Raw genomic sequence first — 12906 nt, forward strand, 5'->3', positions numbered from 1 at the left:
TCACAAATTATGAAGTCAATTCGAAGTAACAAAGTCAGTCATAACGCAAAATAAAAAAAACAACAAATTCAGGTGGGTCTTAATATCAATCCATAGTATTTTTATACAATTTGCCAAAGTGCACTTTTATCATGCTGTTTTCAAAAATGTAATCAAGAGTATGGATCAACGGACTTTTTTTCACGCTACAAATTGTGCAAACTTGATACCTTTTGTAAAGAAAGAATGTGAGATAGCGCGTATAGCATGCTTTCAGAAAAGAAAATGAAAAAATGGGTTCACCGTACATGTTTTCTTGTTAAACCTTTTAAATAAAGGCAACAGTAGTATACCGCTGTTCAAAACTCATAAATCCATGTTCAAAAATCAAAATCGGGTAAATTAAGTAAAACAGGTAAATTCACAACATTTTCTATTGAAAAATAATTTTGTCTGAGTTATCTCCACGTATTTGGCAAGATTGAAAAAAATAAACCGAACATAAGTATGCTGGATAAATATGATAATGTTCTTTAATTAAGTTAAAAATTTACACCAACAGTTATCTGCTCCTTCAAAATACAAAATAAAAGAAGACCACCGATCCACCTGTATTGTAGAAAAAAATAAGATTCGGACGAAAATAAAGTTAAAAAGGGAGGGACAGCTTTGTATTTATTGTTATATATGCTACATTGATAATTTTCAAAATTTCTTTTTCCCAATCAGTTGTTGTTTCATAAGTTGCAAATACTACATTGGTATACATGTAGCTATAAGATAGCAGTTATTCTAATATTAACACTAATTATATCTGCTGAAATTACTCAAAAGACGTTGTCAATATAACAGAAATAGGAACATCCGTTATACAAAAATGATATTAACCAATAAGTTCATTCGAAACATGCCTGTTCAAGTTTGAATGACACAGTTGTTTTCCATTTGTTTGGTTAGTTGATGAAGTATAAAGTTTACTGGTGTAGGTTTTATGAACTTTCCCTATTTTTTTTTCGTTTGGGGTTTTTTAATCCTTTTTTAAAATGAAAGTTTCATTCTGATATATTGTATCAAAATCGAGTCCGGCGAACTAAGATATGAGTCTTGTATGCTTGGATTTTCTGTGGGGCTACACGGTTAGTTAATTGTTTGTAAAGTATTTTGTTGTAAATTTTTATTATACATTTAGTGGGACCATCCAACATTATCATTTCTTCAAAAACTCCTATGTAAAGTTGTCGATGGAATTGAAACAAATAAAGCATACGTGTGTTACAATCAACTGCCTTAACATAAGCAATATCTAAATCTCCACATTCTTCTTTGATTTCGGGTTTGGTGTCATTCGGGATGCTTGCGTTATTTTCAAAAGCTTCATAGCATGTATTATCATTTGGAGTGTCATGTGGAGATAATGAGCGAGTTAAATGATATGTAATTGGTAACGTCTAACATTGAATGCATAGGCAATGATATTTTTATTTCTGTTCACTAAAATAATGTAGCCAAATTGAAAAACTAATTTTGTATTGTTAAGACAGTCTAGAGTTAGTCCGAGTTATGTTTAAATAAGTATTCATGTTCATCTTTCATAGTCTATAATAATAACTCAAGACATTTGATGGTCGCAAATACCCGTTTACTGTCTCCGCTAACGCGTCGCCAGTAAACTTAATTTGCGACCATCAAATCCTCAATTGATGCCGTCGGAGCTTAAAATACAATACAGTTATCTCCTAAATCTGAATAGGCACATCATGAAAATCTTGTCTCGTTCAGTATGTTTGAGGCAAACTCTTTTAGAATACTTCAGAATATGCGTTAATTAATCACAATGTATACAAAAAAGTCTGTAACAAATGATTGTTTTGTTTGGGTTTTTTTTTTGGTTTTTTTTGTTCTGTTACACCTGATTGATTACTAACATTATTTACTCCCAACACAACCTATAAATGGTTTCCTTACCACTGCATAGAAAAAAGTCTTGATTTTCACAAATTTGAATTTATCAGCTAATAGTTGATAATTTGTCTGCTTAACATATTTTATAAATGTGTTACCTTAGGTATCACATGAAGAAAATTGTCACGCGCAATCATATAACCAACTGGTTTGAAGAAAAGAAATATGAAATTAATCCTGCGATTTAAGAAAATATCCCATTTAGCATGCCTCATTATTAATATATTATATCATTATATTTAGATATTTTGATCTTAAATTCAAGAAAAGGAGTTATGCCTTCCTTCGCCTAGTTTCTTTTCCCCTCACAACGTTTGTTGGCATTTACTCACATTCACCTCATAAAACTGAACGTTGCAGGTTCCGTTGTACTTGATGATTGAATACTCCTCAAACACAGGAATTAAATATGATTTTCTTTTCAAAATTATTTTCTAAGATATAAATGAAAAAAAGATAAATAGACATGCCAACTTACAGACTCGGTTTCTCTGACAAATAAATATGAAAATACGTATATGTTACTACAGTTTTAAATGGCGACTGAGGATTGAATATATACTTATTTCCATGTGTATCCCCATTGAACGATTCGAAATTAGATTTGTTTTTAATAAATATCTCGGTATAGAATCACAACGTCCAACTTATAGTCCCATTGCAGTTTTATCGATCCAGAGATATCAAACAAGGACTATTAAAGACTGTATGAATTTAATCCGTTAAACTATAAATCAATGAAATAAAATTGTACTAATAGTCAACTTACTTTGTGTACACTGGCAATGTTGTCTGCCAGTATAACACCATCTTTCTGGATAATTGCCATATCTGTTTTTCCAATTTGAACATCAATGACGTCATATTCCCACCTTTATTATCTTTCAACACGTTTTCTGATACCTTAAAAATTGAATCTTAAACAGTTGCTGTTCTTTTCACATTGCTTCATTCGGGTTCAAACGTTCAAATGTGTGTGCAATAAAAAGTAAAACGAATGAGTCTTTGACAAACAAGTCTTATCAATTACTGAATCAATATGAGTCTAGTGCATGTAGTGTGTGTTCTAGAATTTTAAAACAAATTTAAAAAAAAAAAAGATGTGCAAATGCATTGTCTTTCTCTTAAATAAGCTTTGAAACACAAGAATGTTATGTAAAATTAGAAATGGAAATGAGGAATATTTGAAAGGGACAACAACCTGACTAACGTGCGACCGGTCTTTAGCACTGCGAGAACATTACGCACTCGAGGCAGCTTCAGCATCAAATCGACAAGTCCCTAATCTCATGGCAAAATTAAACGACAAAACACATCAAAAACGAATGAACTTTACAATGATGATCGATGAAAAATCTACCGATTCATATCGTATCATTCTAATGTTTTGACTTTCTTTGCTCGATCTATGCTGATTTGTTGAGAAAAATAAAGACATTTGACTTTCCGGTATGCTACCATTATATATGCAATTGTAAGAGTCATGTGCAAAGCAGAATATTAATAAAACACATGCAATAATTCCTTTTCAAAACTTTGTGCAAGAGAACGTCGTTTACTGCACTGTGACAAAATATCCAATGACGTCGTGCAGCCTGTGACGTCAAGTGTGATTCGCCGTGTTTCGACGGGAAAAAGAAGTTCGTTTATTGTTTTCGGTATTATTTTAGTGATTTATTTTTTTTAAATCACCGATAAACAGAATAAAGGACTTTTTTATACTGACTTTATCACAGAAAATATCAGGCTCGCCCTTCGGGCTCACCTGATATTTGACTGTGATAAAGTCAGTATCAAAAACAAAAAGTCCTTTATTCTATATTCATTTCCAATACACTGTGAGAGAATATTAATGACCTGACAACAGTATATATATAAATATAAAGAAGATGTGGTGTAATTGCCTATGAGACAACTTCCCAAAAGAGACCATATGACACATAAATTGACAATTAAAGGTCGCCGTACGGCCTGCAACAATAAGCGAAACCCATACCGCAAAGTCAGCTATAACAAGCCTCAAAATTACAATGGCTATTCCACCGCTGTCGCAATTTGTAGCATTGTCGTTTTTGTATGAATTCGTTTTTGTCGATGTGGTAACTTTCGGTAGCGTAAATTACGTAGAATCCATGTTCAAATGGCACAAAAAAAACAAAAAAACACAACACAAGGTTTTAATCAAAGCACTATGTAATCTGTTATATTTATATCAGTTTGACATAATAAAACAGTTGCATAATAATCCTTATTCACTAACACAATATTACTCTCAAGTCTTCTAACTTACTATCTCCACTCTATATATATTCTCTCTCTGATTTCTCTCGCATCGCCTTATAAACATAATTACTGGCGGTACCCCGACGGTTCAAAAGATGTGATACCGGGCGGTTCTAAAGATACCAGGCGGTACCTCGACGGTTCTAAAGATTGCTACCGGGCGGTGCCCTGACAGTTTTAATGATGGGTTACCGGACTAACAGTTAAAAGAGCCAAACAAACTACGCAAGACGCGCGCTTCGTCTACAAAAGACTCAGTAGTCACGCTCGAATCCAAAACAGTTAAAAGAGCCAAACAAACTACGCAGACGAAGAACACCGAGGACTAATTAATAGTTCTTAAAGTTTTGCCAAATACAGCTGAGGTAATCTATGCCTGAGGCAGAAAAGCCTTAGCATTTAAAAAATTCAAAATTTAGTAAACAATCAATTTATTAATATAACCATATCAATGACAATTCATGTCAGCACAGCAGTGCTGACTACTGGGCTCCACTCTATATATATTCTCTCTCTGATCTATCTCGCGTCCCCTCATATACATAATTACAGGAGGTAACCCGACGGTTCCAACGATAGGAAATCGGGCGGTACCTCGACGGTTCTAAAGATTGTCTACGGGTGGTACCCTGACAGTTTCAAAAATGGGATACCGGACGGAACCGCGACGGTTCCAAAGATTGGATACCGGGCGGTTCTGAGGTTACCGACGGGTGGATTTAAGTTATATAGGCACCGTTCAAATGAATAAATGAAATACTGGGCATTGTCCTTAAGCAAAAGAATTTAACCCAAATATATTAATAAAAGGATATGTCACATAATAATGTATAATACTTTTAAACTTAAATCGCTATATAAAGGTATTTTTTCTATTTTAAGGTTGAAGCGTTATACCATGTCCAGGATTTTTAAAGAAAAAAACCAAAGCTAATAGAATACGAGAAGCTAGATTTTATCAAATATATTGCCTTTGCTAGATGTCTGAAGATTTTATCTGCAGCCTAATATTGTCACCTTCATATCTTCATTTTTGAAGTACAAGCCAATCAGATCCTTCTGTGTTTTCATACTTTGAAGACATGATGCTATAAAGTCTTTTTCCTGATCCAATACTCTGACAAAACTTATTTCATTTCATATTTTCTTTACTACAAAAATCATTAAATGGAGAGAAAATATTGAAAATATGGTTTAGATAAAATCCAGATTAAACGTAAACTCATTAATATGCAGTATTTTGCCATATATTACATAGTCGATTACATGACAGTAATGCTCGACAACTGACCATGTAAATACATCACACACAAGGACATTAACGCCTCTAATATCTAAAAGGTATCCATACAATTAAAAAACAAATTATTTTTCTAATTCAACGCTTCATTTGAGATTTTAATTATGTTTGAAGATAGATTTGTATCAACATTTTTAAGAAAATACGTTTATTTCTTCTATTTCTTATCATTTTGCCCTTCTCTTGACCAGTTGGACTATGGTTTAAGAATGAACATGTTTATGAATATGTATACCGATACTTCAATTATGTTTTACATACAATTCGTTCATTCATTCATTGAAACCCCGACGGTTCAAACGATGTGGTACCGGGCGGTTCTAAAGATACCAGGCGGTACCTCGACGGTTCTAAAGATTGCTACCGGGCGGTGCCCTGACAGTTTTAATGATGGGTTACCGGACTAAGTTTTGTATATACGCAAGACGCGCGCTTCGTCTACAAAAGACTCAGCAGTCACGCTCGAATCCAAAACAGTTAAAAGAGCCAAACAAACTACACAGACGAAGAACACCGAGGACTAATTAATAGTTCTTAAAGTTTTGCCAAATACAGCTAAGGTAATCTATGCCTGAGGCAGAAAAGCCTTAGCATTTAAAAAATCTAAAATTTAGTAAACAATCAATTTATTAATATAACCATATCAATGACAATTCATGTCAGCACAGCAGTGCTGACTACTGGGCTCCACTCTATATATATTCTCTCTCTGATCTCTCTCGCGTTCCCTCATATACATAATTACAGGAGGTAACCCGACGGTTCCAAAGATAGGAAACCGGGCGGTACCTCGACGGTTCTAAAGATTGTCTACGGGTGGTACCCTGACAGTTTCAAAAATTGAGATACCGGACGGAACCGCGACGGTTCCAAAGATTGGATACCGGGCGGTTCTGAGGTTACCGATGGGTGGATTTAAGTTATATAGGCACCGTTCAAATAAATGAAATACTGGGCATTGTCCTTAAGCAAAAGAATTTAACCCAAATGTATTAATAAAAGGATATGTCACATAATAATGTATAATACTTTTAAACTAAAATCGCTATATAAAGGTAATTTTTCTATTTTAAGGTTTAAGCGTTATACCATGTCCAGGATTTTTAAAGAAAAAAAACCAAAGCTAATAGAATACGAGAAGCTAGATTTTATCAAATATATTGCCTTTGCTAGATGTCTGAAGATTTTATCTGCAGCCTAATATTGTCATCTTCATATCTTCATTTTTGAAGTACAAGCCAATCAGATCCTTCTGTGTTTTTATACTTTGAAGACATGATGTTATAAAGTCTTTTTCCTGATCCAATACTCCGACAAAACTTAGTTCATTTCATATTTTCTTTACTACAAAAATCATTAAATGGAGAGAAAAAATTGAAAATATGGTTTAGATAAAATCCAGATTAAACGTAAACTCATTAATATGCAGTATTTTGCCATATATTACATAGTCAATTACATGATAGTAATGCTCGACAACTGACCATGTAAATACATCACACACAAGGACATTAACGCCTCTAATATCTAAAAGATATCCATACAATTAAAAAACAAATTATTTTTCTAATTCAACGCTTCATTTGAGATTTTAATTATGTTTGAAGATAGATTTGTATCAACATTTTTAAGAAAATACGTTTATTTCTTCTATTTCTTATCATTTTGCCCTTCTCTTGACCAGTTGGACTATGGTTTAAGAATGAACATGTTTATGAATATGTATACCGATACTTCAATTATGTTTTACATACAATTCGTTCATTCATTCATTGAAACCCCGACGGTTCAAAAGATGTGGTACCGGGCGGTTCTAAAGATACCAGGCGGTACCTCGACGGTTCTAAAGATTGCTACCGGGCGGTGCCCTGACAGTTTTAATGATGGGTTACCGGACTAAGTTTTGTATATACGCAAGACGCGCGCTTCGTCTACAAAAGACTCAGCAGTCACCCTCGAATCCAAAACAGTTAAAAGAGCCAAACAAACTACACAGACGAAGAACACCGAGGACTAATTAATAGTTCTTAAAGTTTTGCCAAATACAGCTAAGGTAATCTATGCCTGAGGCAGAAAAGCCTTAGCATTTAAAAAATCTAAAATTTAGTAAACAATCAATTTATTAATATAACCATATCAATGACAATTCATGTCAGCACAGCAGTGCTGACTACTGGGCTCCACTCTATAGATATTCTCTCTCTGATCTCTCTCGCGTCCCCTCATATACATAATTACAGGAGGTAACCCGACGGTTCCAAAGATAGGAAACCGGGCGGTACCTCGACGGTTCTAAAGATTGTCTACGGGTGGTACCCTGACAGTTTCAAAAATTGAGATACCGGACGGAACCGCGACGGTTCCAAAGATTGGATACCGGGCGGTTCTGAGGTTACCGATGGGTGGATTTAAGTTATATAGGCACCGTTCAAATAAATGAAATACTGGGCATTGTCCTTAAGCAAAAGAATTTAACCCAAATGTATTAATAAAAGGATATGTCACATAATAATGTATAATACTTTTAAACTAAAATCGCTATATAAAGGTAATTTTTCTATTTGAAGGTTTAAGCGTTATACCATGTCCAGGATTTTTAAAGAAAAAAAACCAAAGCTAATAGAATACGAGAAGCTAGATTTTATCAAATATATTGCCTTTGCTAGATGTCTGAAGATTTTATCTGCAGCCTAATATTGTCATCTTCATATCTTCATTTTTGAAGTACAAGCCAATCAGATCCTTCTGTGTTTTTATACTTTGAAGACATGATGTTATAAAGTCTTTTTCCTGATCCAATACTCCGACAAAACTTAGTTCATTTCATATTTTCTTTACTACAAAAATCATTAAATGGAGAGAAAAAATTGAAAATATGGTTTAGATAAAATCCAGATTAAACGTAAACTCATTAATAGACAGTATTTTGCCATATATTACATAGTCAATTACATGATAGTAATGCTCGACAACTGACCATGTAAATACATCACACACAAGGACATTAACGCCTCTAATATCTAAAAGATATCCATACAATTAAAAAACAAATTATTTTTCTAATTCAACGCTTCATTTGAGATTTTAATTATGTTTGAAGATAGATTTGTATCAACATTTTTAAGAAAATACGTTTATTTCTTCTATTTCTTATCATTTTGCCCTTCTCTTGACCAGTTGGACTATGGTTTAAGAATGAACATGTTTATGAATATGTATACCGATACTTCAATTATGTTCTACATACAATTCGTTCATTCATTCATTGAACCATAGGTTGTGCATTTTTATCCCAAGGAATAGCGAAGGTTAAAATACGATTATAAATGTTCAATTCGTTGCGAAATAAAAACAAATCCACAGCGGCCATGGGTTATTCTTGATTATTGTAGGACAAATACAGCAACTTAGTCAACAGTGCGTACGATGCTATTTTGCTTTTCCGTTTTAATAAAAACGTTAGATATTTTAAAATATTATCTAATTCAATAACAAATTTTATAAAAACGCACACTCTTTAATCCCAAAAATGTGTGTTTATACAATGTTAACACATTCTGAGTCAAACAAGAAGATTAATATCGGCCGGTATCTACATTATACACCGAATGCATATATATATATAAGTATGCCTGTGATGCCGGGGTAATTTTTGGAACTTTTATAGCTGACTGAGCAGTATTGGATTTCTCATTGTCGAATAAATACCGTACCGTTTGACGTCACTTTGAATGGTTGTCAAGGACGAGCACATTATTCCGCGGAATTTTCGCTTAAAAAAATGAACACCGAAATAATAGCTAAAACCGGCCGGTTCTTTTTTTATAGCTTTGTCATCTAATTACCGAAAAGGAGCGTTTATTGAAGCTGCTAATTTGTTTACATTTTTCGACGAAGTTTCTGACTCATATTATTCTGGCGCCTGGTACTAACTTCCATGTATTAGCTGATAGTAATATTGATATGTGTAATATTATGGATATTGTGACCGGGAACCAATCTAGCCTCATATGAATTAAGGGATAATTAAAAAAAAAACGTTTTTTTTTTTTACTTGGGACAGGTTCAAACATTTGTAGTGGGATTAAACGTTTTATTGGTACAAAATCATCTCCCTTTTTCTGAAATAATAGTTTAACATCATAACATAGAACAACACACGATAAAATGTCATTTGGCCGGCTTAACTAAATAAAAAAACAACGTAAATTAACACACCATGAACAAATAAATTTGATCTGCGATATTTGAATGCAAATGCATAGTTAATAAAATATTGGGGACAAACATTCAAAGCAAAAAAGCAAACAAAAAAGTCCAAACAATGCCATTGTATAACACCACTGCGGAATATTAAACCTTTCGAAAAACAAACCACTTTTGAAAAATACCGGTTTAATAATATATACAGGTAAATGAAAAATAACTTGTTAGTATTCTTCAAAGCACGATTTGTGCCTACAAGTATCATGTCTTAGGGATACACTCATTATAGATACCAGGACCAAATTTTGTATATACGCCAGACGCACGTTACGTCTACTAAAGTCTCATCAGTGACGCTCGAATCAAAAAAAGTATAAAGAGCATTGAGAACCAAAATTCCTATAAGTGTTGCCAAATTCAATTAAGGTAATCTACGCCTGATGAAGAAAAGCCGTCAGATACATCGTACTTTGTAAACTGAAAATCAATCTGATTAGAATAATTTGTTTATTTGAAAAACTGACTGGATTCCTTTTATTGAAAACATATTTGTTACGTTTGGAGAACGAATTTTCCAATGGAAACTAACTGTGTTCCATTTTTTTGCCAATTTGTTCCTTAATTCATTTAAAGCTTGGCTGGTTACAGATCGCAATATTCAGAATGTTACACATATACCTATATAACTAATACCTGGAAAGCAAAACTGGAAACTAAGATGATGTGAGTCAGATTTCATATAGGAACCTTTTTAGAATAAAGAAAATAAATCAGCGGTATCCCTTAACTGTATTTTCCGGTATATAGATGAAATGTGCTAATTTTAGCTATCATTTTAAGAATGTTCTTATCCCGGGCATAAAAACAATGCCGTATTTGGCGAAACCTTTTCAACTTTTGATCTTCAGTGCTGTACAACTTTGTACTTTTTTCACTTTCGATCTTTTATATCTGGGCGTCACTGGTGAGTCTTGTGTGGACAAGGCGCGTTTTTGGCGTATTGAATTTTAAACCTGATGCTTTTTGTTATCTATTAATCATGTTTTTCTTTGTCTAATATGTTCTCCTATTTATTTGTATTGTAGTCCTGTAATATTATGTTGTCATTTCAATGTTATATTTAACTTTGCCATTAAAGTGCGAGGTTTGGCATGCCATAAAACTAGGTTCAACCCACCACTTTTATTCCCCCTTTAAAAGTGTCCTGGAAGTCAGAAAGATGGTCATTGTTATATTATTGTTCGTTTCTCTGTGTGTTGCATTTTAACGTTGAGTCGTTTGTGTTTTCTCTTATTTTTGAGATATTGAGATAAGACGTGGCACGGTACTTGTCTATCTCAAATTCATGTATTTGGTTTTGATGTTATATTTGTTATTCTCGTGGTGTTTTGTCTGATGCTTGGTCCGTTTCTATGTGTGTTGCGTTTCGGTGTTGTGTCGTTGTTCTCTTATATTTAATGCGTTTCGCTCTGTTTTGGTTTGTTACCCCGATTTTGTTTTTTGAACAGCGGTATACTACTGTTGCCTTTATTTTTTGGTATTTTTTATTAAACGAAAATTCCGAGAAATGATATAATCATCGTAGACAACTAAACAAGGTAAATTCATATAAAATAGAAGATGTGGTATAAACGTCAATGAGACAACTCCTCACCAAAGACCAAATGACATTACATTTAACAACTAAGGACATTTTACGGTATTCAACAATGAGTCAAACAAATACTGTATAGTCAGCTATAAAAGACCCAGAAAGTCTCCTAGTTCGACTCAGAATGTAATTGGATAAAAAGACCATTTGTTGGTGAAAAATTGTAAGTTTCTTTTAATTTATTATTTAATAACTTAGGTAAAACGGAACAGCAAAACAGTATCGCGTTTCCTGTGGGATCAATTACTATGTATTTGTCTATTAAAATAAAAAAAGACTCATGGCAGCCATATATTTAGTTTCATTAATTCTGAATAAGACATCGCTATCCCTCAGGATAAAAAATGCCCATCCGATGTTGGTTTTAAACACAATCAATCAATTGGTTACATATGTACAAGAACAGCCTAAAATTTAGATGTGCAGAGATCGAATGGCCAGCTTAGGAATACAATATCTTCTACGTCAGGACACAAACATATGATTCTGCGGTGTGCAGAGATCGAATGGCCAGTTAAGGTTTACAATATATTATCGTCATGAAGCAAATAAATGAATCTGCGGTTAGAAATAAGGATAAAATAGATTGCTACATTATCAAAGTATCCGGGTACAAAATGATAACTATGTTGATTCTAAAACATGAGACCCGGTGTTTGAAAAAAAGGAACCATAATAACAAAATTAAAAACATCATAATTACTTCAAATTGATTTTGAAAAATAATTTTACTATTAACTGAAGCAATACTTTAGCACTTCGTTTGATTTATAATTTAAAGGATATTGTAATAGATGCGTTGTGTGTGGTGACTTTAAACTTGCCGTTGTTGAGCTTTAATTTCAATGTAAAGAAAAAGGATAAACTCTATTGCGAAATAATGATAATTCATAAGTTTGCGGTTAAACTGGGAATTTACCTAAAACATTTTTTTCATTTTTCCCCCCATTTTATAATTTTTATAGTAAAGAAGATATGAAAGGTATTAAATTCTTTTCTAAGTGTCGAATTAGAAACAAAACTTTATTGCGACATTTCTTCAAAAAATGAAAACCCAGAAGGATCTGATTGGCTTGTTTTTCAACAAGGAACACATGAAGGTGACTATATTAGGCTGCAGATATAATATTCAGACATCCAGCAAAGGCAAGAAAAGGTACGTTATATCAAAATTATAAAGATTAATCATCTATAAAAATAGTTTTTTGGTTTCAGCGATGTTTTTGTTCGATTAGGTCATTTAAATGTCATTGTATACTTTATGCTTAAGTTTTTGAAATCATTCATTAGTCGACAGTAAAATAAGGTGGTATTTCTTAAACTTTTAGACTTTTTAGACTATAACTTTTTTTGACAATGCAAAACAGCTTTTGTATGATTTAATCAGACGACAGGTTCTCGCCATATTTAAATACGGGTTTCAAACAAAGGTTCTCACTGTTCATGTCTTTACAGACGTACGACTCATGAAAATATATTTGATCAAATTTAGCTTCTTGTATTTTATTGATTTTTTTTCATTTAT

Source organism: Mytilus trossulus, chromosome 1 (genome assembly GCF_036588685.1).
Source record: "Mytilus trossulus isolate FHL-02 chromosome 1, PNRI_Mtr1.1.1.hap1, whole genome shotgun sequence".
In the NCBI taxonomy this organism is placed as follows: domain Eukaryota; kingdom Metazoa; phylum Mollusca; class Bivalvia; order Mytilida; family Mytilidae; genus Mytilus; species Mytilus trossulus.